The following is a 13,964-nucleotide window of genomic DNA, read 5'->3' as shown; positions in this document are numbered from 1 at the left end:
GAGCCGAGTCATAGGCCCCTGACGAGCCGCCTGGCCTATTTCCTCCCCTAGCTGTCCTCATTAGCAATATTTATGGGCTGTTGAAGCGCGCTTGGGTGGCTTGGGTGGAGCATATCCTTCGTGAAGGGAACTCTTGTGCTGATTTCTTGGCTAAGGTGGGTGTGTCCCAAGACTTACAGCTCCTCCATGTTCAGGATCCCCTCTCTGACTTATTCAATCATTCACCATTAATTACGGATTTTTTCTTGGACGACAATACATTGGAAAATTTTAAAATTTAAACTGATTAATGATAGATATATTATAGATTAAAAAAATTAAAAATAAATTAATCCTATGGCTTATTGCATTCTTACTCTTCAATAAAATATTAAATATCAATTGAGTCATGGCAGAGTTTCCAAAAGTGGTAATAGCATTTTTTTTTTTAAAATATAGCTGAAACCTCTCTCAATGATTGTCAAGTGTCATTTCTTTCCATCTTTTAGGCTTTCTTTTATATTGTATTTAGATTCAGATAAATGTTCTTCCCCGTGAAATTTATATTTTCAAATTGAAAAATAACATATTTCTATTATTAAAATTTGTACTTAAATATATATATTTACTCTTAAGATTATTTATAGAATCATGAAAAAAATCTAAAATTATATTAAAGCTTATTTTATTTTATTTTTTGAAATGTAAAGCTTATTTTACTTACATGAAAGTATTTTTCATTTAAAATATTCCCCCTTTGTTTTCATTTAAAACATATTGATATTATATTAAGAATACTTTACTATTAATTTCAACATGAAACTTTTCTTTGAAAATGTTCATTCTCGTACGAATATTATACCATATAATTTGAACATAATAAGTCATGAACCATATACTTTGAACATTTCTTTTTAGGATATACTTTGAACATGATAAATCATTATATATAAACATTTATGTAAATTAAGTATACTTGTTGTTCTAGGAATGAACATTGAAGAGAGGCATAGTACCTAGAGGTAGAGGGATTGTGCCAAGAGAGAGTGAGAATGAGAGAGAGTGCTGAATTTCAAGTGTTATTTCATCAAATGAGCCAAAAGTCCTTTCCAATTGATAACTACCTCCTATTTATAGAGCTTGGGTACTACCTATTGGGCCAATTGGGCCTCTGAGATCAAGGCCCATCTGAAGGCCAGGGCCCCGCCTCAGGGCGGGATACATGCTGGGCGTTGCCCCTCTAGGGGCTCGCCCAGTCCACTAGTCCACAAGACACCGAGCTCGAGGTACGAGAGCTAAGGGTGTCTTTTAAATGCTGTTACATGTCTTATTGTACACCGGAATCGACACTGCCAACATGGCTTGAGAAAAGAGAAGTTAACTATACCGCCAACATGGCGTGAGCAAAAGGAAACTAGCATTTTCAGTTACCCAGTCCACTGACTTGACGAGCAAACCAAGCTGGCAAGTCCACAAGTCCGCAAGCGGCGAGAATGACTACTTTGTATTGGTGACAAGTTGGAGCAGGTGTATGATCTCTCGCCGGCGGGAAAGGTGGCAGGCATGGGTCATGTGCCGATCATTCAATCATTGACTGGCGGTGACCCCGACGAGCGACTGAACTTCGTTGTTGGTGTCAATCGTCAGGCGATGGCGTTTGATCCTTATAGTGGCGAGGCTTTTCGCGCTTTCCCCTATTTTAAAACCCTTTCAAATTTCTATCTGCCTCACGTGGCTGCCCCACGTGATGTGTTGGTTACATCAATTTCCCTCTTTCTCCGGAACCGTCACTTCACCTTTCATAACCGTCCCATCGTGCGCAGTAACTCCCCTTTGCACGCGACCCACCTCCCCAAAACCACCATGACTTCCAACCTTCCACACGCGTCCAACACGCGTCACCCTTCCAGCTTCTCCCCTTCTCCTATAAAAACCCTTCTTCCCCACTGTCATCCCTTTCCAAGACCCCTCTTCACTTCCCTAATCGCTTACCAAACTCCTTCTGCCCACTTCCGCTCCGGAGCCGTCGCTTACCACCCTTTCCGCTACCCACTCTTCACATCCTACTCCGGTGAGTCCCACTGTCCTTATCTTTACATCGCACACATACTGATCTTTTCTTTTCTTTCACTTCACTGCCTTCTAAAAATGGCTTCAAACCCTACCTCCCCTAATCACTCTTCTTCCTCCTCCGAAAGCGACCCTGACTCCACCGCTGTCGGCGGCCTCCGCTTAGAGGTTCCGGAGATCCCAGCTCACCGACTACAAACCTACGCCACTCTGCCCCTTCCAGTCCAAGTAGCCCCCAAACACGAGGCTATAGATCAACCTTCCATCTTCCAAGATAGCGATCCCATTGTGCAATTCGTGAACTCCCTGGGTGGCTTGTCCAATGACGATGAGTTTAACGCCAAACTCAGGATCTGGGTTTGCAGTCCCGGAGATCGCCCCTGGCTTCACAAGCCAGACGGCGACGTAAAGAGATCCCATTTTTTCTTTGCGTACGAATACATATTTAGCGAGCTTGGAATCAGGCTTCCTTTCTCGCCCTTTGTCCAAACCGTCCTCCGCGACATCAACGCGGCTCCCTGTCAACTCCACCCTAACGCCTGGGCCTTCATTCGATGTTTTGAAATCCTAAGCGCCGCTGTCGGCATCGCCCCATCCCCCACCAGTTTCTTCTACCTTTACGACGTCGACCCCAAGTCCATCAAAAACAAAGGATGGATTTCCTTGAAGGCCCGAGCCGGCCGGAAATGTTTGCATCCCCACAAAAGTAACGCGAAGTCCTCTTTCGCACGAAAGTACTTCCGTGTGGCGGTTCATCCCGCCTACCCAGAAGCATTCACCCTCAGAGACGGGACCGCCCTCTTTCCTCTTTACTGGACAGAGAAACCCAACGGGATCACCGATCCTTCAGAGGATTCCTTATCCGCCAACGATAAAGCCTTTCTTAATCTCCTTGCCCCACTTCCCATCCTTGACTGCACAACAGTCCTTGAGGGCGCTGACCTCTCAAGAACTCCCAAATACTTAGGTTGCCCATAGCTCACTTTTATAATTGACATTTCCTTTCTCGACTCCTATGTTATCACTGATCGTTTTCTTTTTGTTGTTACAGAAGATATGAATTTCACGAACGCCGAGCTCCTGAAGGCCCGCGAGAGGAGAATGGCTCGCTTTTCCCCAAAATTCAACACTGAGGGCGACGCGAAAAAACGGGGCGGTGCTGAGAACCAAGCCGAGAGCACCAAAGCTCCCAAGAGGAGAAGATTGACCAAAGCCTCCTCCGACGCCGGCACATCCAACCCTGGCGCTCAGCCCACCACTGCTGCTGCTCCTAAAGGCAAAAATGTCGCTGAAGCCTCTGTCGCCGCAGCTACCGAGCCAACCGCCGCACCGGCTTCTTCTCCCACCTCCACCGGTGCGACCGCTGCTGCTGCCGCTGATTCCTCTATTGGCGCCACAGTCGCCTCCGCCGGCGTTAACACCACAAAAGCTGCTGCATCTTCCGACACTCCTATTGGAGATAAGGAAAAAGAAAATGAAACCCCAAAGTCTCCCCCTCGCCAAGATGCGCCTCCTAGCCCGCCCTCAACACATGATGCGGGCTCCATGCCTTCCCCGCCTCATCAAGGGGAAAAATCCTGTCCTGGCGCTGCCACTACCTCTGAAGCAGCTCAAATTGAACAAGCCCCTGCGCCTGAGGTCGGTTCTTCAAGCTACTATAATATGCTCCCCAACGCCATTGAACCCTCAGAATTCTTACTTGCTGGTCTCAACCGTGACGTTATAGAAAAAGAAGTTTTGAGTCAGGGCCTGAATGTCACCAAGGAGGAGACTCTTGCTTGCCTCCTACGCGCTGGGTGCATCTTTGCTCACACGTTTGAGAAGTTCAATGCCGCCAACGTTGAAGCTGAGCGGTTGAAGGCCGAAAGTGCTAAGCATCAAGAAGCCGCCGCTGCTTGGGAAAAGCGTTTCGACAAACTGGCGACGCAGGCAGGAAAAGACAAAGTCTACGCCGACAAGATGATTGGCACGGCGGGGATTAAAATCGGCGAGCTGGAGGATCAACTGGCGCTGATGAAGGAAGAAGCAGATGAGCTTGATGCAAGCCTTCAAGCTTGCAAGAAGGAAAAAGAGCAAGCTGAGAAGGACTTGATCGCCCGAGGCGAGGCGCTGATTGCTAAGGAGTCAGAGCTTGCCATACTGTGCGCTGAGCTGGAGTTAGTGAAAAAGGCGTTGGCGGAGCAAGAGAAAAAGTCTGCGGAGTCCTTGGCCTTGGCGAAATCTGACATGGAGGCGGTGATGCAGGCTACGTCCGAGGAGATCAAAAAAGCGACCGAAACTCATGCCGAGGCCCTCGCCACGAAAGATGCTGAAATTGCTTCCCAACTAGCAAAGATCAAAAGTCTAGAGGACGAGCTGGCGACGGAAAAGGCCAAAGCCATTGAGGCGAGGGAACAAGCCGCTGACATCGCCCTTGACAACCGCGAGCGCGGTTTCTACCTCGCCAAAGACCAGGCCCAACATTTGTACCCGAACTTTGACTTTAGCGCCATGGGAGTAATGAAAGAGATAACCGCCGCAGGACTGGTCGGTCCCGACGATCCTCCCCTGATTGACCAAAACCTCTGGACAGCGACTGAAGAAGAAGAGGAAGAAGAAGAACAGGAGAAAGAAAACAATGAATAATGTAATTTTTAACATTACTTATATCTTTTACTTTCACCTTGTAGTGTACTTTTCCGCCATTCGTCTATGTTTAAGCAACCCTTCGCCATAGCTTTTTATATCGCCGTTGGATATTTTGTAAGTCATATTGGAATGCTTTTGCCGTACACTACTCGCCTTCCCCCCTATTCATTCGCCGACCTTATATCTTGCGCTATTTTTCACGCGTCATATGATTGAATTACGCCTAACGATTTCGTGCGTTAATTTTAACTAGGACTTGTTGCTTGGTATTCCTCCACCAAGACTTTAGACGTTTTTTCCCTAATAGGAAGAAACGGCCTCCATTCTCGAGGACTTCGCCCGGGGCTTTGCCCGCTCGGGGCTTACAATGCTTGGATCCCAATGGCCATTTGGGGGTCCCAAGACTTTTGCCTAGTTAACGGCGCTCGTCGTATTCTGGCGAGACTTACCCAGCACATCGTTTACGGGACCGGCGATCACGTCAGACTTTCCGGAGGGTGATTCCCAGGCGTCAAAGGCCATTTGTGGAATCGCCACAACCTTCAGGGTTCCAGCAAGCCCCTTTGGGGATCAAGCTTGTCCCACTTAGTGATCGCCGTAATTCTTTATGTCGATCGGCAATTCCGATCGTCAGGGAATCCCTGGAATTTTTTGGACACGAATTTCGTGAATTTTCGTCTTATTTTATTGATTTGTCGTTGCGGTACATTGGACAATTTGAGAACACTTCGGAAAATCTTGTTCACTTTCTCGCCTGCAATCAACTATAAAAGTAGCGCAAGCTCAAACCATTGAACGATCGAGGTAACCGCCTCCCATCAAGCTCTTCTAAGTGATAGGCCCCATTACCAAGAACTTTAATAATGCGGTAGGGCCCTTCCCAGTTGGGAGTAAGCTTGTTCCCCGGGGCTCCCGATCGCCACTTGAGGACCAGGTCGCCAACCTGCATATCTCGGACGCGAACCCTGCTGTTGAACTTTGCCGCCACGCGCTGCTTCATCGCTGTTTCCCGAATGTGCGCCTCGTCGCGCGTTTCCGACAAAAGGTCCAGCTCCACCGCCATGTTGGCCTGATTTTCCTCTTCGAAACCTGGTCGAGTCCGCCATGTAAAGTTGTCAATCTCCACCGGCAACATGGCATCTACCCCATAGGTCATTCTAAAGGGGGTTTCCCTTGTAGTAGATTGCTCGGTGGTGTTGTACGACCACAGCACCGCCGGAAGTTCATCCAACCAAGCTCCCTTAGCCTCCGCGAGCCGTCGTCTTAGTCCTCGTAGGATTACCCTGTTTGCAGATTCCACCTGCCCGTTCGTCTGCGGATGCTCAACAGAGGCGAACCTCATCTGTATGCCCATTTCCTTGCAGAACTCCCTTGTTTGACTGCTTGAAAACTGGGTCCCATTGTCAGATACGATCGCCCTTGGGACCCCGAACCTGCAAACAATACGCTTCCAATAGAAATTGACTATCTTTGCAGAAGTAATCTTGGCCAAGGGTTCAGCCTCAATCCACTTAGTGAAGTAGTCCACCGCCACCAATATAAACTTCATTTGTGCCCTGGCGGTCGGGAAAGGTCCAACTAAGTCCACACCCCACATGGCGAAAGGCCACGGGGCGCTCATCGTTACCAACTCTTTTGGCGGTGCCTTAGACAAATCCGCGAACACTTGACACTCCTTGCACTGCTTCACGAAGTCCATACAATCTTTCCTGAGGGTGGGCCAGTAAAAACCCGCCCTCAACACTTTGCAAGCCAAAGACCTTCCCCCGATGTGGCTCGCGCACACTCCTTCATGTACTTCAGACATTATCGATTCGTACTTCTCTGGCGATACACATTTCAACAGTGGCGTCGAGAAACCACGGCGATACAAGTGTCCGTCAATGAGAGTATAGTGACTCGCCTCCTGCTGCTGCTCCTTCGTGCACTGCTCCACTTCTGCCGGGTCCCCCGCCAAGATAGATATTATGGGATCCATCCATGTTCTCCCTCTGTTTACGCAGGACATGAGCTCGCCTTCGATGCTTGGGTACGCCAGCGTTTCCTGAATCACACTTTTGTTATTGCCAGGCTTCCGCGTGCTCGCCAGTTTGGCTAGCGCGTCCGCCCGCTGATTTTCTGCCCGAGGAACGTACTCCACCACGACCTCTTGAAAGAGTGTCATCAAATACCGTACCCGCTCAAGGTACTTGATCAGATTAGGATCTTTGACCTGGAAAGTTCCCTTCACTTGATTCTCCACCAATTGTGAGTCCGTTCTTATCAACAAACTCCTGATCTTCACTTCCCGCGCCAACTTCAATCCGGCGATGAGAGCTTCATATTCTGCTTGGTTGTTCGTTGCTTTGAACTCGAATTTCAGGGATTGCTCCAACACTAGTTCCCCCGGCCCTTCTAACGTTACTCCCGCGCCGCTGCCACTACTATTGGAGGATCCATCCACGAAGAGAGTCCACTGAGTGTCCACTCTTTCAAACCGATCTGGAGTCAACTCGACCACAAAGTCAGCTAGTGACTGCGCACCAACCGTGCCCCGCTTATCGTATTGCAAACCATACTCTGACAATTCAACCGACCAGGCGACCAATCTACCTGATAAATCCGGTTTTTGTAATACTTGCCTCAAGGGCAAATCCGTCCGCACCTTCACGGGAAAACTCTGAAAATAAGGTCTCAACCGCCGGGCGGTGACGAGGACCGCCAGCGCCGCCTTCTCAATTTTCTGGTATCTGACCTCCGCGCCCTGGAGTGTGTGACTAACAAAATAAACAATTCGATGCTCGCCATCTATCTCCTGCAACATCACAGAACTCAGAGCACTATCGCTCACAGCAAAATACAAATGCAGCGGGTGTCCCTGTATTGGTTTCGACAAGATCGGCGGTGACGATAGGAGTTCCTTGAGGCGAACGAAAGCTTCCTCACACTCCGCCGTCCACTCGAATGCGACATTCTTGCGAAGACACTTGAAAAAAGGAAAAGATCTGTCACCAGACTTGGGAAGAAACCGAGATAAAGCTGCTATTCGCCCCGTCAAACGTTGGACCTCTTTCACATTGGAAGGGCTTTTCATCTGCTGAATCGCCTTGCATTTTTCTGGGTTTATCTCGATTCCTCTGGATGTGATCATGAATCCCAAAAACTTGCCCCCTTGAACACCAAAAGAGCATTTCTCCGGATTGAGGCGCATACTGTGCTTCCTTATTTCGCCAAATGCTTCCTCCAGATCTTGATGATGGTCTAAACCTCGTACTGATTTAACAATCATGTCATCAACGTAAACCTCCATGTTTCTTCCCACCTGCCTAGCAAAAACCCTGTCCATCAATCTTTGGTAGGTAGCCCCAGCGTTCTTTAGTCCAAACGGCATGGTGCGATAGCAATAATTGACTCTGGCAGTCATAAAAGCCGTTTTGTCCTCGTCTGCCGGGTGCATGCGGATTTGATGATAGCCAGAATAAGCATCCATCAAGCTAAGCAGTTCGTTGCCCGAGGCACCATCAACAAGGCTATCGATACTGGGAAGGGGATACGAATCTTTTGGACATGCTTTGTTTAAGTCTGTGTAATCTACACACATTCGCCATTTCCCGTTCGCCTTCTTCACCATTACGACGTTCGCCAACCACGTCGGATACTTCACTTCCCTGATGAACTCTGCCGCCAACAACTTGTCTACCTCCTGTTGCACCGCCTTCCCTTTGTCGCCACCTAAGCGCCTCCTAAGTTGTGAAACTGGCTTGACACTTGGATTCAATGCTAACCGATGGCATATGAAGTTTGGATCAATTCCAGGCATGTCTTTGCAGCTCCAAGCAAACAAGTCTAAGTTCTCCCCAAGCAGTTTTGTCAAGCGCGTCTCCTGCTCTTCCGTCAGTCTGGTCCCAATCTTCAAAGTGCGATCGCCAAACTTTAGCGCCTTCGTTTCCTCAATTGGCGTGGGCCTGTTTACTCGCCCCTCGCCCCGGGGATCAAGATTTTCATCCGAAGCTTCGATTTCATAACATCTATGACCAACCAACACACTCTTCTTGCCGTACAAGTTAAGGCAATTATTGTAACACTCCCTTGCCATCTTCTGGTCCACCTTCAGCTTTCCCACCTTTCCACTGCTTAGCGGATACTTGACCGCCAAGTGAGCTGTCGAAATTACAGCACAAAGGCGATTCAACGTATTTCGCCCAATGATGACATTGTACGATGCAAACTCGATCGGAGAACCAACACTAGCCACAGAATCAAAATCAGAAAACCAGAGAATTGCCGAATCACAATCAGAGGTAAATTCATGCACAATCAATCCACGTGAATGGGAGTAGAAGGTTTACGATCCCCACAGACGGCGCCAAATGTTCTAGGAATGAACATTGAAGAGAGGCATAGTACCTAGAGGTAGAGGGATTGTGCCAAGAGAGAGTGAGAATGAGAGAGAGAGTGCTGAATTTCAAGTGTTATTTCATCAAATGAGCCAAAAGTCCTTTCCAATTGATAACTACCTCCTATTTATAGAGCTTGGGTACTACCTATTGGGCCAATTGGGCCTCTGAGATCAAGGCCCATCTGAAGGCCAGGGCCCCGCCTCAGGGCGGGATACATGCTGGGCGTTGCCCCTCTAGGGGCTCGCCCAGTCCACTAGTCCACAAGACACCGAGCTCGAGGTACGAGAGCTAAGGGTGTCTTTTAAATGCTGTTACATGTCTTATTGTACACCGGAATCAACACTGCCAACATGGCTTGAGAAAAGAGAAGTTAACTATACCGCCAACATGGCGTGAGCAAAAGGAAACTAGCATTTTCAGTTACCCAGTCCACTGACTTGACGAGCAAACCAAGCTGGCAAGTCCACAAGTCCGCAAGCGGCGAGAATGACTACTTTGTATTGGTGACAAGTTGGAGCAGGTGTATGATCTCTCGCCGGCGGGAAAGGTGGCAGGCATGGGTCATGTGCCGATCATTCAATCATTGACTGGCGGTGACCCCGACGAGCGACTGAACTTCGTTGTTGGTGTCAATCGTCAGGCGATGGCGTTTGATCCTTATAGTGGCGAGGCTTTTCGCGCTTTCCCCTATTTTAAAACCCTTTCAAATTTCTATCTGCCTCACGTGGCTGCCCCACGTGATGTGTTGGTTACATCAATTTCCCTCTTTCTCCGGAACCGTCACTTCACCTTTCATAACCGTCCCATCGTGCGCAGTAACTCCCCTTTGCACGCGACCCACCTCCCCAAAACCACCATGACTTCCAACCTTCCACACGCGTCCAACACGCGTCACCCTTCCAGCTTCTCCCCTTCTCCTATAAAAACCCTTTCAAATTTCTATCTGCCTCACGTGGCTGCCCCACGTGATGTGTTGGTTACATCAATTTCCCTCTTTCTCCGGAACCGTCACTTCACCTTTCATAACCGTCCCATCGTGCGCAGTAACTCCCCTTTGCACGCGACCCACCTCCCCAAAACCACCATGACTTCCAACCTTCCACACGCGTCCAACACGCGTCACCCTTCCAGCTTCTCCCCTTCTCCTATAAAAACCCTTCTTCCCCATTGTCATCCCTTTCCAAGACCCCTCTTCACTTCCCTAATCGCTTACCAAACTCCTTCTGCCCACTTCCGCTCCGGAGCCGTCGCTTACCACCCTTTCCGCTACCCACTCTTCACATCCTACTCCGGTGAGTCCCACTGTCCTTATCTTTACATCGCACACATACTGATCTTTTCTTTTCTTTCACTTCACTGCCTTCTAAAAATGGCTTCAAACCCTACCTCCCCTAATCACTCTTCTTCCTCCTCCGAAAGCGACCCTGACTCCACCGCTGCCGGCGGCCTCCGCTCAGAGGTTCCGGAGATCCCAGCTCACCGACTACAAACCTACGCCCGTTCGATCCCCACAGACGGCGCCAAATGTTCTAGGAATGAACATTGAAGAGAGGCATAGTACCTAGAGGTAGAGGGATTGTGCCAAGAGAGAGTGAGAATGAGAGAGAGTGCTGAATTTCAAGTGTTATTTCATCAAATGAGCCAAAAGTCCTTTCCAATTGATAACTACCTCCTATTTATAGAGCTTGGGTACTACCTATTGGGCCAATTGGGCCTCTGAGATCAAGGCCCATCTGAAGGCCAGGGCCCCGCCTCAGGGCGGGATACATGCTGGGCGTTGCCCCTCTAGGGGCTCGCCCAGTCCACTTGTAACAAAAAAAAATATCAAAAGAGGAAAATTTTATAATCTATCTATACTATCTATAAAGGAAGAGTTTTTGCTACCTTGGGGGTAACTTTGTCATTGAACAATTCATTGTACATAATTCTCAAATTAAGTATGGACATTTGTGTAAAAATACTACTTATTTTCGTTAGATTGGATCAGGGCCATTGATTGCATCTCCAATATTATTGGCTTTTGCCCTTCTTTCAAACGTTAATTTCTCTTCATCTCCACATTCAGCAGTTACAACTTCTCATCAATCTTTTGAGCTTCAAAAATCTTCCACCTTCAAACAAATTTAATTCGCATAGTTTCTTATTCTTCCACCTTCTCAAGTTCCACCTTATCACCCACCTCTTCAGCTTCAACCATCTTCCTATAAAATCTCTTAAACAAGTTTTCCTCACATCAAAGCACACACACAATAGAGAAACACCATTGTACCAGCCCTTTGTATTGTATCTACAAAGAAGAGTTTTTGCTACCTTGAGGGTAACTTTGTCATTGAACAATTCATTGTACATAATTCTCAAATTAAGTATGGACATTTGTGTAAAAATACTACTTATTTTCGTTATATTGGATTAGGGCCGTTGATTGCATCTCCAATATTATTGGCTTTTAAACATGAGTTTTATTATACTTTATTCTTTGAAATATTAATCAACTAATAATTAATATTAAGAATAAACCTTGAAAGTTAAAGGTTACTTAATAAAAAAAAAATTGCCGTGTCCCTTCCTTTTGAACTTCCTTCATCATTGTCATTTTATAGACTTCTACTATTAATTGAAAATTATTTAAAATAAATATATTATTATTTATTTCATAGGAGTTCTAAAATTCAAAAAGGTATTTATATTTATTTTTATATAATATAATGGATAAGTTTAAAACCTGTAGGGTAAAATAGTCTATCAATAAACAATGTTTCATATATTTGTTTTTACCTATGAACTTTTAAGTAATTATACATATTATTTCATATGAGATTTTTCAAAACAGTTCGATATTTAGCATACTTTTAATCTCAGCCGTTCGATATCGCCTTGAACTTTCTCCATCAATATTTGTATATAACTTTATACTATTAAGCTTAAAGTATTTTCAATGTTTTTATTATTGTTTAACTTATATGAGTTATGGAATGTCATAGGTAAAAGTAAATATTAAATATGATATTAGTTATTAATTCCATAAGACACATATTATTAGTTTAGATTTGTTGAAGTACTAATCAACTAATAATTAATATTAATAATAAACCTTAAAAGTTAAATGTCACTCCATAAAAAAAAACTTCCCTATCCCTTCCTCTTGAAATTCCTTCGTCAATCTAATTCTATAGACTTATACTATTAATTGAAAATTACTTTAATTTTTTTTTATTATTTATTGCATATGAGTTATGGAATTCAAAATGAAATCATTAATTAATCTATAATATAAAGGAGAATTTTTTGCAACCATGAGGGTAAAAATGTAATTTAATACTTTAATACACATAAGTGAAAATTTTTCCATGGTCATATACGTAAATTTATGAGTAAATTAATATGAAATCAATCTTTGTCATTCATTACTTCTAATCCTAATCATTGATCATTTTATTATGAAACTTTTTGTACAAACTTTTTATATTCTTGACCGTTTTATTTGTTGCTTTTGTAACTCTTGATTATAAATTATAGAATGTCACAGGATAAAATTAATTTTAAATATGATGTCACTAAAATAACATATAGTGTATATTAGTTAAAATATTAATCAACTAATAATTAATATTCATAAAGAACCTTAAAAGTTAAAGGTCATTCAATGAAAAAACTCTCCTAATTCTTCCTCTTGATCTTCCTTCATCAATGTCATTTTATGGACTTATACTATTAACTTCAAATTATTTTAAAAAAATTATTATTATTTATTTCATATGAGTTATGAGCCTCAAAAAGATAAACTTAATATTAAATAAAATCTTACAAAAAATACTACATTTATCTGTAAAGTACAATAAAATGGTTATATCAAAAGAATAAATTTAAAGCATTAATTACATAAACAAGGACAAACGACACAAAAAAAAAACAAATGCACTCATAAAAAACTACGACAAAAAAAACACAACCAAAAACATAAATTAACACTTCACAAAAATACACCTAATTATAAAAAAAAATTATTTTTTCTCATTTTCTTACAAATAAATAATTTAAAAAAAAACATAAGAAAACACAATACAAAATTTAAATGTATACCCCGGTGCAACGCACGGGTAAAAAATACTAGTTGAATCATAAATAAATTGAACCACAAATAAAATATAGCTATTACAATAGAATGAAGTCAATAACAGCCGGAGATTTAATATTTCTTTACCAATTTTCTTCAATTCCTGCTCATTTCTTTCTTTCTACTTCTAACCCTTGTTATATATGTCAATTCCTCTATGAGGTTTCAGTCCATTAGTTGTTGTCACTTGCATTCCCTTTCCCTTTGGACCTTCTCAATGATAAAATGAACATCTATGTTTTTTGTAAGCAATGAACAATCCTTGTAATCTTGTTGCTACTTTGTGAGTTTCTTTGTGACATGTCATCTGAAGTAAAGTTTCTCAACTGTTGCAGAAAATGAAGTTTCTCCACGTGGCAAGCAACTTTGCTCAAAGTTTCTCTTCTAAATTTAATGATTAAAAAATAAAAAAATAAACAAATAAAAAGGCAAATAAATAGGTAACTGGATTTACAAGAAAGTAGTGGGGTATATTGTAGGGTCCATTTAAGAAATTTTTTAGAATTTCTGGATTGGAGTAAAAAGTGAGTAGAATTTATTAAAGTGGTTTAAATGACGTGTCATTACCAAAATTTAAATTAGAAACTCTAATGAGTTTCTTGGATAATGATGGTCTAAGTCTCTGGCTTTATGGTTGAACTCATCCAAAGAACAGTCACCAAATGCAAAAAACATCCTATATGGTATTTTCCTGTAACTTGGGGGAAGAGGTTAGACATAGTGTAACATTCAAGTCAATGTAGCCCTTGTTCACAATCACATACGTATAATATAAGCTTAAATAAGTTTTTCAT

Source organism: Lotus japonicus, chromosome 4 (assembly GCF_012489685.1).
Source record: "Lotus japonicus ecotype B-129 chromosome 4, LjGifu_v1.2".
In the NCBI taxonomy this organism is placed as follows: domain Eukaryota; kingdom Viridiplantae; phylum Streptophyta; class Magnoliopsida; order Fabales; family Fabaceae; genus Lotus; species Lotus japonicus.
Note: the sequence above shows the minus strand (reverse complement) of the source record.